At 43.3% G+C, this 14,703-nt stretch overlaps 1 protein-coding gene across 1 annotated transcript in view; it reads right to left on the reverse strand.

Annotated features, from left to right (window-relative positions):
• LOC109899535 (cadherin-18-like) overlaps positions 1-14,703 on the reverse strand; it is a 358,080-nt gene that overhangs the window by 196,638 nt on the left and 146,739 nt on the right. The window lies entirely within an intron of this gene.

Raw genomic sequence — 14,703 nt, forward strand, 5'->3', positions numbered from 1 at the left:
TTGTTGATGCAGAATCTCAACTATCAAATATAGTTGGATTTGTTTAACACGTTCTTGGTTACTACATGATTCCATGTTTTATTTAGTAGTTTTGATGTCTTCAGTATTATTCTACATTGTTTAAAATAGTAAAAATAAAGAAAAACACTTGAGTGAGCTGGCGTGTAAAATAACCCGTGTTGGTGCCAGTTTTGAACCAAAACCATGCCCATCCTAATAATATTTCCCAGCATGCTCTATTAATTTTTTAATTGTTTGTTTCAATATTTTTTGTTTTTGCATGTACTGTACATTGATTGATTACTTAATCTTATGCTACTAAAATATACATAACATACATTTTTCTAAATGAATCCTATCTGTTACTTGGACTTATTGCACCTGGTTGTTTCAGTTTAGATGATTTCAGGTAGTCTCATATCTTAGTCTTTCCCAATCCTGTCAGTCATTCTGAATTAAGGTTTGTGGGTAGAAAATATTGACTATCCCCACTCTGGCTGGATTCCAATAGGAATCACTTTGCAAGCCAGGATAACTGTATTAGAGAACAACTAGGCCCTTTTGAAATATGTGTTGTATTTTAATGATATCAAATTCACTTAGGATCTCACTTGGTGAAGGCCATAGGACTGAAAACGATTTCAATCAATGCATTACCACCAACAACTGGACTGGAGTGTGGACCAGAGACCGGGAAGGTTTAAATCCTACCCATTACTCTTGTCTCCTTAACCCCTTGTCTTCTGCTTTATTGATTGACATTTCCATTTCAACACTAAGATGTTTGAGAGCTTGCTTGGTAAGTACATCCACCTCCTCATTTCCCTCTACTCACAAATGAGTTAGTACCAAGAGGAACCTCACAAATACCCACATCTGTCTCACCCTAAACAGGCACTGCAAAGTCTCATACAATACATCATTGTCTGCTCTGTGCCACAAATACATTTAAGCTGATCAGTGCTGCACATGAGTCAGAGCAGATGACTACCCTGTCTGGCCTCACCTCCTAAACCCACTCAACAGCCAAGAATATAGCCAGTAACTCCATTGTGTATACGGATAAATGATCCATTGCTCTTTTTGTCAATGCCACCTTTAACTCAGGAACACTAAAAGTTGCAAATGTCCTCCATCCTTCCTCACCAGCTCTTAAGCAACCCTAGGTTTATCATTGGCTGACGGAGCAACCAAGGTGGGATAGCAGGAAGAACCACAGAGGGGCTGAACTTTTTCCCAAACAGTCCCATCTCTCTCTCCATGCCATTACCTATCCACCCAAAACGTGTTTTCAGATCTCATTCATCCTCCCAGCACTCTGGGAGCACATGTTTTTGTAGGATGTGTAACCTTATGACTTTGAAGATTTTCCCAATATTTCATGGTTAATTGTTTTCATTTTCAACTTTAACGGCATCTCTCCCAACTCTACATGCAGCGCTGCCACTGGGGAGGCCCTGACTGCTCCATAACATATTCTTAGAGCTTGAGCCTGGATTTACATCTAGCTTTTTTAAAGATGTAGGAGCTGCTGATCCATGTGCTACACTATTGTTGTCCAGTGATGACCTTGATGTCGCTATACAGTGTCTTCGGAAAGTATTCAGACACCTTGACGTTTTCCACATTGTGTTACGTTACAGCCTTATTCTAAAATTGATTAACCCTTTCACGCGTGAGTTCCAAATATCTATATTGTTCGTCCCAGCGTGAGTATTTTTTATGCACGTGATGTTAGAACGTTCTCTCCAATTCCAGAATGTGATTGTTACGCAACAGTACATTTCCCTCAAACCAAGGCACGCAGCCCGTATTTATTTCATTGTCTGTTTTCAATTTGTCAATTTCAAATGATTTCTAACAAGTTTTTTATTCTCTAAGAACAGTTTGAATTGAGATGTGTTCCGCCTAATTCATTCACATAAAAGTAGTCATTTTTACTTTTGCGGACCAATTGTTTTTTTTTCATTTCTGACTTATTTCCGCACTTGTCAGTTGTCTCCTTTTGAAAGCCATTGCTAATGCTACAGCTTAGCTCACTAGCTACATACACAAACAACAACACTGAATGACTCAGAGTGGGAGTGAGAGCTTATGTGATTGACTGCATGCACGCGCCATTTGAATCAGTAAATCACTATCAGAAAATGTTTTGTGTGGTAATTATTGATATATTTACTGTATTATTCTCATGTTTTTCAATGACCGATGACACATCAAGCATTCCGATTCTTCCATAGATTGTAATGGGTGCATAGTGTGTGTGTGCAAAATACTTTTTTGAAGGATGTACTGATTATGATGAGCTAAGCTAATTCCAGATATTTGTGTGGAGCCATGTTTGTTGACATACAATGCATTCTGGGTTTCACGTAATTGTCTGTCAGACCGAACATGCTATAACAAAATGCTATCATCGTCGGATTACTTTCGATTTCTAGAAAGAGTTTTACTCAATTATTTGATCAACGGTGAGCTCCCCCGTGATGTGAATAATTATACATGGTAATTGCTATTAGCTAATTCATATTGTAGTTTATGTCAGCCCAGAGTTATACACTGCTCAAAAAAATAAAGGGAACACTTAAACAACACAATGTCAATCACACTTCTGTGAAATCAAACTGTCCACTTAGGAAGCAACACTGATTGACAATACATTTCACATGCTGTTGTACAAATGGAATAGACAACAGGTGGAAATTATAGGCAATTAGCAAGACATCCCCAATAAAGGAGTGGTTCTGCAGGTGATAACCACAGACCACTTCTCAGTTCCTATGCTTCCTGGCTGATGTTTTGGTCACTTTTGAATGCTGGCGGTGCTTTCACTCTAGTGGTAGAATGAGACGGAGTCTACAACTCAGGTAGTGCAGCTCATCCAGGATGGCACATCAATGCGAGCTGTGGCAAGCAGGTTTGCTTTGTCTGTCAGCGTAGCGTCCAGAGGATGGAGGCGCTACCAGGAGACAGGCCAGTATATCAGGAGACATGGAGGATGCCGTAGGAGGGCAACAACCCAGCAGCAGAACCGCTACCTCCACCTTTGTGCAAGGAGGGGCAGGAGGAGCACTGCCAGAGCCCTGCAAAAGGACCTCCAGCAGGCCACAAATGTGCATGTGTCTGCTCAAACGGTCAGAAACAGACTCCATGAGGGTGGTATGAGGGCCCGACGTCCACAGGTGGGGGTTGTGCTTACAGCCCAACACCGTGCAGGACGTTTGGCATTTGCCAGAGAACACCAAGATTGGCAAATTCGCCACTGGCGCCCTGTGCTCTTCACAGACGAAAGCAGGTTCACACTGAGCACATGTGACACATGAGACACAGTGGAGAATGTTCTGCTGCCTGCAACATCCTCCAGCATGACCGGTTTAGCGGTGGGTCAGTCATGGTGTGGGGTGGCATTTCTTTGGGGGGCTGCATCGCCCTCCATGTGCTCGCCAGAGGTAGCCTGACTGCCATTAGGTACCGAGATTAGATCCTCAGACCCCTTGTGAGACCTAATGCTGGTGCGGTTGGCCCTGGGTTCCTCCTAATGCAAGACAATGCTAGGCCTCATGTGACTGGAGTGTGTCAGCAGTTCCTGCAAGAGGAAGGCATTGATGCTATGGCCTGGCCCGCCCGTTCCCCAGACCTGAATCCAATTGATCACATCTGGGACATCATGTCTCGCTCCATCCACCAACGCCACGTAACACCACAGACTGTCCAGGAGTTGGCAGATGCTTTAGTCCAGGTCTGGGAGGAGATCCCTCAGGAGACCATCCGCCACCTCATCAGGAGCATGCCCAGGCGTTGTAGGGAAGTCATACAGGCACGTGGAGGCCACACACACTACTGAGCCTCATTTTGACTTGTTTTAAGGACATTACATCAAAGTTGGATCAGCCTGTCGTGTGGTTTTCCACTTTAATTTTGAGTGTGACTCCAAATCCAGACCTCCATGGGTTGATAAATTTGATTTCCATTGATAATTTTCAAGTGTTCCCTTTATTTTTTGGAGCAGTGTATGACTGCTTGTGTTGCGTCAATCTTTCCTCAGGTAGCACTAGGACAAATGTAGCCTATATTTTTCTGGTTAGGATGATTGTGTTATGCTATAGATACTTCTGTGAATATCTGAACATTGCATCCAAAAATAACCTGCTCACATTCTGGACATAACTTTGTAAGGACTGTGCTTGTGTAAAAAGTTTCTGAAAAAAGTGTGGCCTGCTCAAATTCGAAACTGGCTGTTCTAAATAAGCATTCTAAATAAGAGTTCTAATCACACGGGTGTGATCGTACGCTCAGGGATCACTGTAGAACAATCACACCTGTGTGATGGTACGTGTGAAAGTGTTATGATATTTTTCCTCAGCAATCTACACACATAGCCCATAATGAGAAAGCAAATTACATTTTTAGAAGTAAATTTACAAAATTATAAAAAAAGAAATATCTTATTGACATTCCGAGTGGCGCAGCGATCTAAGGCACTGCATCTCAGTGCTAGAGGCGTCACAACGGACACTCTGGTTCGAATCCAGGCTGTATCACAACCGGCCGTGATTGGGAGTCCCATAGGGCGGCTCACAATTGGCCCAGCGTCGTCCGGGTTTGGCCGGTGTAGGCCGTCATTGTAAATAAGAATTTGTTCTTAAACTGACTTGCCTAGTAAAATAAAGGTTAACTGAAACACCTTATTTTTAAGTATTCAGACCCTTTGCTATGAGACTCGGAATTGAGCTCAGGTGCATCCTGTTTCCATTGATCATCCTTGAGATATTTCTACAACGTAATTGGAGACCACCTGTGTTAAATTCAATTGACTGGACATGATTTCAAAAGGCACACGTCTGTCTATATTAGGTCCCACAGTTGACAGTGCATGTCAGGGTAAAAACCAAGCCATGAGGTCCCCAAGCATTGAAGAACCCCAAGAACATAGTGGCCTCAAACATTCTTAAATGGAAGAAGTTCCATTTAACGACCAAGACTTTTCCTAGAGCTGGCCACCCGGCCAAACTGAGCAATCAGGGGTGAAGGGCCTTGGTCAGGGAAGGATCCGAGAACACAATGGCCATCTGGCAGAGCTCTAGAGTTCCTCTGTGGAGATAGGAAAACCTTCCAGAAGGACAACCATCTCTGCAGGGCTCCACCACTCAGGCCTTTGTGGTAGAGTGGCCAGACGGATGCCAATCCTCAGTTAAAGGCACATGACAGCTCGCTTGGAGTTTGCCAAAAGGTACCTAAAGACTCTAAGACCATGAGAAACAAGATTATCTGGTCTGATGAAACAAAGACTGAACTCTTTGGCCTGAATGCCAAGTGTCACATCTGGAGGAATCCTGGCACCATCCACACAGTGAAGCATGGTGGTGGCAGCATTCTGCTGTGTGGTTGTTTTTCAGCGCAAGGGACTGGGAGACTAGTCAGGTTCGAGGCAAAAATTAACGGAGCAAAGTACAGAGATCCTTGATAAAAACCTGCTCCAGAGCGCTTAGGACCTCAGACTGGGGAGAAGTCTCACCTTCTAAAAAGACAATGACACTAAGCACACAGTCAAGACAATGCAGGAGTGGCTTCGGGACAAGTCTCTGAATGTCCTTGAGTGGCTTCGGCAGAGCCCAGACTTGAACATCTCTGGAGAGATATGAAAATCGCAGTGCAACAACACTCCCCATCCAACCTTACAGAACTTGATAGGATCTGCAGAGAAGAATGGGAGAAACTCCCCAAATACAGGTGCTCTAAGCTTGTAGCGTCATACCGAAGAAGACTCAATGCTGTAGTCGCTGCAAAGGTGCTTACATAAATTCTAAAAACCTGTTTTCGCTTTGTCGTAATGGGGAAAAAATACAATTTAATCACTTTTAGAAGGCTGTAACGTAACAAAATGTGCAAAGAGTCAAGGGGTCTGAATACGTTCTAAAGACACTGAAAAGAAGAAACTTTATTATGAAACCAAGATCAATGATATAAAGTATGATGGAAAAAAATGAAATTATGGGCAGAAAGACAAATTCAACTCCATCTTTCATCAAATCAGATAGCTTATTCATCAGAAAACCATTTGATGTTGCCAATTATTTTAATGATTATTTAATTGGCAAAGTGGGCAAACTTAGGCAGGAAATGCCCATGACAAACAGTGAGCAATTATATTCATGCATAAAAAAAATAATAATGAAAGAGAAGCAGAGATGGAAAAAAATGATTGTTAATGATCAATAATAACAAACCTCCTGGCGATGGTGGCTGAAAGTATTTGTCCTCAGGCCTGGAGGGAAGCCAGAGTTATTCCGCTACCCAAGAGTGGTAAAACGGCCTTTACTGGTACTAACCTATAAGTTTGCTGCCAACTCTTAGCAAACTGTTGGAAAAATTGTGTTTGACCAAATACAATGCTATTTCTCTGTAAAAAAATTAACAACAGACATTCAGCATGCTGACGATTGGTTGAAAGAAATTGCTAATAAGAAGGTTGTGGGAGCTGTACTGTTAGATTTCAGTGCAGTCTTTGATATTATTGACCATAACCTGTTGTTGAAAAACTTGAGTGCTATGGCTTTTTTTCCACTGCCACATCGTGGATTCAGAGATATGTATCTAATAGTACTCAAAGTGTTTTCTTTAATGGAAGTGTCTCTAATGTCAAACATGTAATGTGTAGTGTACCGCAGGGCAGCTCTCTAGGCCCTCTACCCTTTTCTATTTTTACCAATGACCTGCCACTGGCATTAAACAAAGCATGTGTGTCCATGTATGCTGATGATTCAACCATATACGCATCAACAACCACAGCTAAGGAAGTCACTGAAACCCTTAACAAAGAGTTGAGGTCTGTTTTGGAATGGGTGGCCATTAATAAACTGGTCCTGGTCATCTCTAAAACTCAGAGCATTGCATTTGGTACAAATCATTCCCTAAGTGCTAGACAGCTGAATCTGGTAATGAATGGTGAGGCGATTGAACAAGTTGAGGAGCCCAAATTACCTGGCGTTACCTTAGATTATAAACTGTCATGGTCAAAACATATATATTCAATGGTTTCAAAGATGGGGAGAGGTCTAGCTGTAATAAAGAGATGCTTTGCTTTTTTTGACACCACACTCCAAAAATCAAGTTCGGCAGGCTCCAGTTTTGTCTAATCTTGATTATTGTCCCATTGTGTGGTCCAGTGTTGCAAGGAGACCTTGTTAAGCTGCAGCTGGCCAAGAACAGAGAGGCATGTTTTGCTCTTAATTGTAATCAGAGGGCTGAAATAAATACTATGCATGCCTGTCTGCATGCTGTATCACCGCCTGGTATGGCAACTGCACCGCCCTCAACCGTAAGGCTCTCCAGAGGGTAGTGAGGTCTGCACAACGCATCACCGGGGGCAAACTACCTGCCCTCCAGGACACCTATACCACCCGATGCTACAGGAAGGCCATAAAGATCATCAAGGACATCAACCACCCGAGCCACTGCCTGTTCACCCCGCTGTCATCCAGAAGGCGAGGTCAGTACAGGTGCATCAAAGCTGGGACCGAGAGACTGAAAAACAGCTTCTACCTCAAGGCCATCAGACTGTTAAACAGCCACCACTAACATTGAGTGGCTACTGCCAACACACTGTCAATGACACTGACTCTACTCCAGCCACTTTAATCATGGGAATTGATGGGAAATGATGTAAATATATCACTAGCCACTTTAAACAATGCTACCTTATATAATGTTACTTACCCTACATTATTCATCTCATATGCATACGTAGATACTGTACTCTATATCATCGACTGCATCCTTATGTAATACATGTATCACTAGCCACTTTAACTATGCCACTTGGTTTACATACTCATCTCATATGTATATACTGTACTCGATATCATCTACTGTATCTTGCCTATGCTGCTCTGTACCATCACTCATTCATATATCCTTATGTACATATTCTTTATCCCGTTACACTGTGTATAAGACAGTAGTTTTTTTGGAATTGTTAGTTAGATTACTTGTTCGTTATTACTGCATTGTCGGAACTAGAAGCACAAGCATTTCGCTACACTCGCATTAACATCTGCTAACCATGTGTATGTGACAAATAAAATTTGATTTGATTTGATTTGTCTCTCTTGGCTAAGAGTTGAGGAGAGAGGAGAGACTGACTGCATCACTTATTTTTATGAGAAACATTAATGTGTTGAAAATCCCATTTTTTTTGCATATTCAATTTACACACAGCTCTGACAGATACACTTATCCCACCAGGGGTCTTTTCATAGTCCCCAAATCCAGAACAAATTCAAGAAATCGTACAGTATTATATAGAGCCCTTATTGCATGGAACTTCCTTCCATCTCATATTGCTCAAAAAACAGATAAAGCAACATCTCGTGGCACAACGTCTCTCCCCTATTTGACCTAGATCGTTTGTGTGTCTACATTGATATGTAGGCTATGTGTGCCTTTTTAAAAATGTTTGTAGTTATGTCCTTGACCTGTTCTTGTCTAATGATGTTCTGTATTATGTCATGCTGTATTATATTTCATGTTTTGGGTGGACCCCAGGAAGAGGAGCTGCTGCTTTTGAAACAGGTAATGCGATACTAATAAAAGTATATTCCCCCCCCCACCACTCCATTCCTGACAGTCAACACATATTTTCTTTCCTTTGATAACTACTCTGTTAATATGTTCCACCCATGTCATTCGAGTGTTATACCAGATCCCCAGGAACCTAAACACTCCCACCCTCTCCAGATTCCTCCCGTACAGCTTCAGGCATATTTCCTCCCCAACCTTCTTTGTAGTAAAACACAGGGTGTGTTTTCTCAACTGAGAACTTGAAGCATCACCTGAGGGACCACTGCTCAACTTCTCTGATCACTTCTTGAACTCTTCCGACTGTATGGGAAATATTTCTCCCTCTCTTCCTTAGCGCCCCATAATCTGCAAACAATGACCTCCCAATATCTGGTCTCACCTGGGAGATACATCATCAATCATAATGGAGAACAATAAAGGACTAATCACACTTCACTGGGGGGATACCATTATCTACCTCATACATTTTTGACATAGAGCTCCCCACCTTCACTTGTATTGAGCGTCGAAAGAATAAGTCATTTATCCAGTTAAAAACCCTTCCTTCAACCCCCATTTTATCCAGTTTGATAAGCAGGCCCTCCTTCAACATCATATCATGATCCTCCTTACTACTGCTTGTGCTTGTTTATACTGTATCAGTTACTGATAGTTATAGAACCTTTTCAACATCCTGAAAGGCCCGTTCATACTCTTCACAGCGTCTCTGCACTGTTCAGTCCACCAGGGAACTGCCTTCCTCATTCTCGCCTGTGCACCTATGGGTGTCACCTGCCTTCCGGCCCCAACAGAGTCTCCTCTTACTACATCATTCACTGTTTCTACTGTATATACATCTGCACTGAGATCCAACGGCAACAGCCCCTGTTCACTCAACTCCTGAAACTGACCCCCTTCTGCTTTCCTAAATATCCATCAAATGTCCTGCTGTATATTAAAACCCTCATTCTGACAGTACACGTGATTGGGTAGTTATCACTACCCCCTGTAGATTCCTCCCATACCTCCCAACTACATCTGCCTGCCATTGAACTCGAGATCAGAGTAAGATCCAGGCCAGATTCACTTCCACTTTTACCATTTACATAACTCTGTGACCCTCCCCAGAGTGTACTGTGGGCATTAAAATCCCCACACCACATCACCCGTCTCCTATCTTGACTTTCTACACTCCCAAGGGCCATCAACTCCAGTCACTTACACCAACTGTAAAAGTTCACTATTACCAGATTCCCTTCCTAACCACACTTCTACCACTACATACTCCTGCTCAACTAGAACATCTAGAGTAGCTTTAAACCATGTCTCCTGGAGACATATCACATCTAGTTAAGCTGATAAATCCTCAAGAAACTGCTAGAACTGTTTTCCATTGGCTATCAAACTTCTCATGTTCCATTAGAGGATTAACACTCTTATTAAAATTAACCAAGACATGATTCAGGAATCAACTTCTTTCCAATCTCGAGGTCATCCTTCACATTTCCCCATGTCAATCCTGTGATCCCTAGACACTTTACTGCCTGATCCAAAATGATCTCAATCCTCTTGTTTAGATTAGTCACTTACCATGCAGTTGATTGCTGCTGTTATGAACCTAACAATCTTCCTCATATCTACTCTTGTGTTCTCCCCAATTCTGCTCCCTACATCACCCCCAACATGCATCCCAATCTGTCCAGGAATACCTGCCATTCAAGGTTCCTCGCTTGTCTCTGCGTGAACTACCTTCCCTGCTTCTGCATATGAGATTTTACGCTTTTGCACTCATCTGCTGTGCTTCCACCTGTCTTTTCTTCTCTGCACAACCCCCATAAGCCACAGTATGAGTGCCCCCACAGTTACAGCACTTTAACTGGACCCAATCTCCACATTCCCCATAAGCATGTTCTCCCCCTCACTTCACACAGCTCCTTTTGCCTTTACACACCACCGCCACATGCCCAAACCGTTGACAGTTATAGCAACGCAATGGTTTCAGAACATAAGCTTGCAAATAGCAACTTTTTCTGTCAGTACCGGATCCTGTAAGTTTAGTAGCACTGATAGGCTATTTAAAAAATATATATACAGTATATATATTTCACCTTTATTTAACCAGGTAGGAAAGTTGAGACAAGTTCTCATTTACAACTGCGACCTGGCCAAGATAAAGCATAGCAGTGTGAATAGACAACAACACAGAGTTACACATGGAGTAAACAATAAACAAGTCAATAACACGGTAGAAAGAAGAAAATAGTCTATATACATTGTGTGCAAAAGGCATGAGGAGGTAGGCGGATAGTTACAATTTTGCAGATTAACACTGGAGTGATAAGTGATCAGATGGTGATGTACAGGTAGAGATACTGGTGTGCAAAAGAGCAGAAAAGTAAAAAAATATAAACAGTATGGGGATGAGGTAGGAAAATTGGGTGGGCTATTTACCGATGGACTATGTACAGCTGCAGCGATCTGTTAGCTGCTCAGATAGCAGATGTTTGAAGTTGGTGGGGAGATAAAAGTCTCCAAATTCAGCGATTTTTGCAATTTGCTCCAGTCACAGGCAGCAGAGAACTGGAAGGAAAGGCGACCAAATGAGGTGTTGGCTTTAGGGATGATCAGTGAGATACACCTGCTGGAGCGCGTGCTACGGGTGGGTGTTGCCATTGTGACCGGTGAAATAAGATAAGATAAGATAAGATAAAGTGAGATAAGGCGGAGCTTTGCCTAGCATGGACTTGTAGATGACCTGGAGCCAGTGGGTCTGGCGACGAATATGTAGCGAGGGCCAGCCGACTAGAGCGTACAGGTCGCAGTGGTGGGTGGTATAAGGTGCTTTAGTAACAAAACGGATGGCACTGTGATAAACTGCATACAGTTTGCTGAGTAGAGTATTGGAAGCTATTTTGTAGATGACATCAACGAAGTCGAGGATCGGTAGGATAGTCAGTTTTACTAGGGTAAGTTTGGCGGCGTGAGTGAAGGAAGCTTTGTTGCGGAATAGAAAGCCGACTCTAGATTTGATTTTAGATTGGAGATGTTTGATACGAGTCTGGAAGGAGACTTTACAGTCTAGCCAGACACCTAGGTACTTATAGATGACCACATATTCTAGGTCGGAACCATCCAGGGTGGTGATGCTAGTCGGGCGTGTGGGTGCAGGCAGTGAACGGTTGAAAAGCATGCATTTGGTTTTACTAGCATTTAAGAGCAGTTGGAGGCCACGGAAGGAGTGTTGTATGGCATTGAAGCTCGTTTGGAGGTTAGATAGCACAGTGTCAAAGGAAGGGTCAGAAGTATACAGAATTGTGTCGTCTGCGTAGAGGTGGATCAGGGAATCGCCCGCAGCAAGAGCAACATCATTGATATATACAGAGAAAAGAGTCGGCCCGAGAATTGAACCCTGTGGCACCCCCATAGAGACTGCCAGAGGACCGGACAACATGCCCTCCGATTTGACACACTGAACTCTATCTGCAAAGTAGTTGGTGAACCAGTGTTACAGGAATTAAATTCCTCTATGTTTTAATACCCAATTAAAATTAAACACTGTCAATTCCTAAGAATTTGTATGACTCTTATATGCATAAAATGGACAGAGACCAGTCTCAAAATCAACCAGCAGCATTTATTCTCGAGAGTACTCAACATGATACAGTTACCACAGGTTATAAACTGAAAATGACATCATTAGTTTTCGTACTACCCCGTCTCAAATCCGCTCCAGTACAATGGCTGTATAGTTCTCAAGCCTTCCCACATCGTCTCTCCCTACTAAGATCATTTACGACCCGAGCCAAGGTCTGCCTGTGTAGATAAGCATTCTAGCCCGTCTGTCTATAAGTTCATTAATTTCTACCAAGGAACAGACAGTCATTGTTCTAATTCTTGATTATATTTACACATTTATATTCAGTACTAGGGTTAAAAGAAAATTCATACATCTATACAGTAACATAATAGTATTCTGATTAGTCAGTCCTGATTGAAATGTATACATAATTAGTCATTATTGATAAAAAAAATCCCTTTAACAACCAGGCAAGGCAGTCATTAGAAAAACCGAGGCTACTGTGTCTGCCGATAAGAATATGGTGATTGACAGAGTCGAAAGCCTTGGCCAGGTCGATGAAGACGGCTGCACAGTACTGTCTTTTATCGATGGCGGTTATGATACCTTGAGCGTGGCTGAGGTGCACCCGTGACCGGCACAGCGGAGAAGATACGGTGGGATTCGAGATGGTCAGTGATCTGTTGGTTGGCTTGGCTTTCGAAGACCTTAGATAGGCAGGGCAGGATGGATATAGGTTTGTAACAGTTTGGGTCCAGGGTGTCTCCCCCTTTGAAGAGGGGGATGACTGTGGCAGCTTTTCAATCCTTGGGGATCTCAGACGATATGAAAGAGAGGTTGAACAGGCTGGTAATAGTGGTTGCGACAACTTTGGCGGATAGTTTCAGAAATAGAGGGTCCAGATTATCAAGCCCAGCTGATTTGTACCGGTCCAGGTTTTGCAGCTCTTTCAGAACATCTGCTATCTGGATTTGGGTAAAGGAGAAGCTGGGAGGCTTGGGCGAGTAGCTGCGGGGGGGGGGGCGGGGGGGCGGAGCTGTTGGCCGAGGTTAGAGTAGCCGGAAGGAAGGCATGGCCAGCCGTTGAGAAATGCTTGTTGAAGTTTTCGATAATCATGGATTTATTGGTGGTGACCGTGTTACCTAGCCTCAGTGCAGCGGGCAGCTGGGAGGAGGTGCTCTTGTTCTCCATGGACTTTACAGTGTCCCAGAACTTTTTGGAGATAGAGCTACAGGATGCAAATTTCTGCTTGAAGAAGCTGGCCTTTGCTTTCCTGACTGACTGCGTGTATTGGTTCCTGACTTCCCTGAACAGTTGCATATCGCGGGGACTATTCGATGCTATTGCAGTCCGCCACAGGATGTTTTTGTGCTGGTCGAGGGCAGTCAGGTCTGGAGTGAACCAAGGGCTATATCTGTTCTTAGTTCTGCATTTTTTGAACGGAGCAAGCTTATCTAAGATGGTGAGGAAGTTACTTTTAAAGAATGACCAGGCATCCTCAACTGACGGGATGAGGTCGATATCCTTCCAGGATACCCGGGCCAGGTCGATTAGGAAGGCCTGCTCGCAGAAGTGTTTTAGGGAGAGTTTGACAGTGATGAGGGGTGGTCATTTGACGGATACAGGCAATGAGGCAGTGATTGCTGAGATCCTGGTCGAAGACAGTGGAGGTGTATTTGGAGGGCCAGTTGGTCAGGATAACGTCTATGAGGGTGCTGCCGGGGTGTTAAGCATATCCCAGTTTAGGTCACCTAACAGAACAAACTCTGAAGCTAGATGGGGGGCGATCAATTCACAAATGGTGTCCAGGGCACAGCTGGGAGCTGAGGGGGGTCGGTAGCAGGCGGCAACAGTGAGAGACTTATTTCTGGAGAGAGTAATTTTTTAATTAGTAGTTCGAACTGTTTGGGTATGGACCTGGAAAGTATGACATTACTTTGCAGGCTATCTCTGCAGTAGACTGCAACTCCTCCCCCTTTGGCAGTTCTATCTTGATGGAAAATGTTATAGTTGGGTATGGAAATCTCAGAATTTTTGGTGGCCTTCCTGAGCCAGGATTCAGACACGGCAAGCACATCAGGGTTGGCAGAGTGTGCTAAAGCAGTGAGTAAAACAAACTTAGGGAGGAGGCTTCTGATGTTGACATGCATGAAACCAAGGCTTTTTCGATCACAGAAGTCAATAAATGAGGGTGCATGGGGACATGCAGGGCCTGGGTTTACCTCCACATCACCCACGGAACAGAGGAGGAGTAGTATGAGGGTGCGGCTAAAGGCTATCAAAACTGGTCGCCTAGAGCGTAGGGGACAAAGAATAAAAGGAGCAGATTTCTGGGCATGGTAGAATATATTCAGGGCATAATGCACAGACAGGGGTTTGGTGGGGTGCGGGCCAAGATAAAGCAAAGCAGTTCGACACATACAACAACAGAGTTACGCATGGAGTAAAACAAACATACAGTCAATAATACAGTAGAAAAATAAGACTATATACAATGTGAGTAAATGAGGTGAGATAAGGGAGGTAAAGGCAAAAAAGGCCATGGTGGCGAAGTAAATACAATATAG

The sequence above is a fragment of the Oncorhynchus kisutch genome, linkage group LG11 (assembly GCF_002021735.2).
Source record: "Oncorhynchus kisutch isolate 150728-3 linkage group LG11, Okis_V2, whole genome shotgun sequence".
Classification (NCBI taxonomy): Eukaryota; Metazoa; Chordata; class Actinopteri; order Salmoniformes; family Salmonidae; genus Oncorhynchus; species Oncorhynchus kisutch.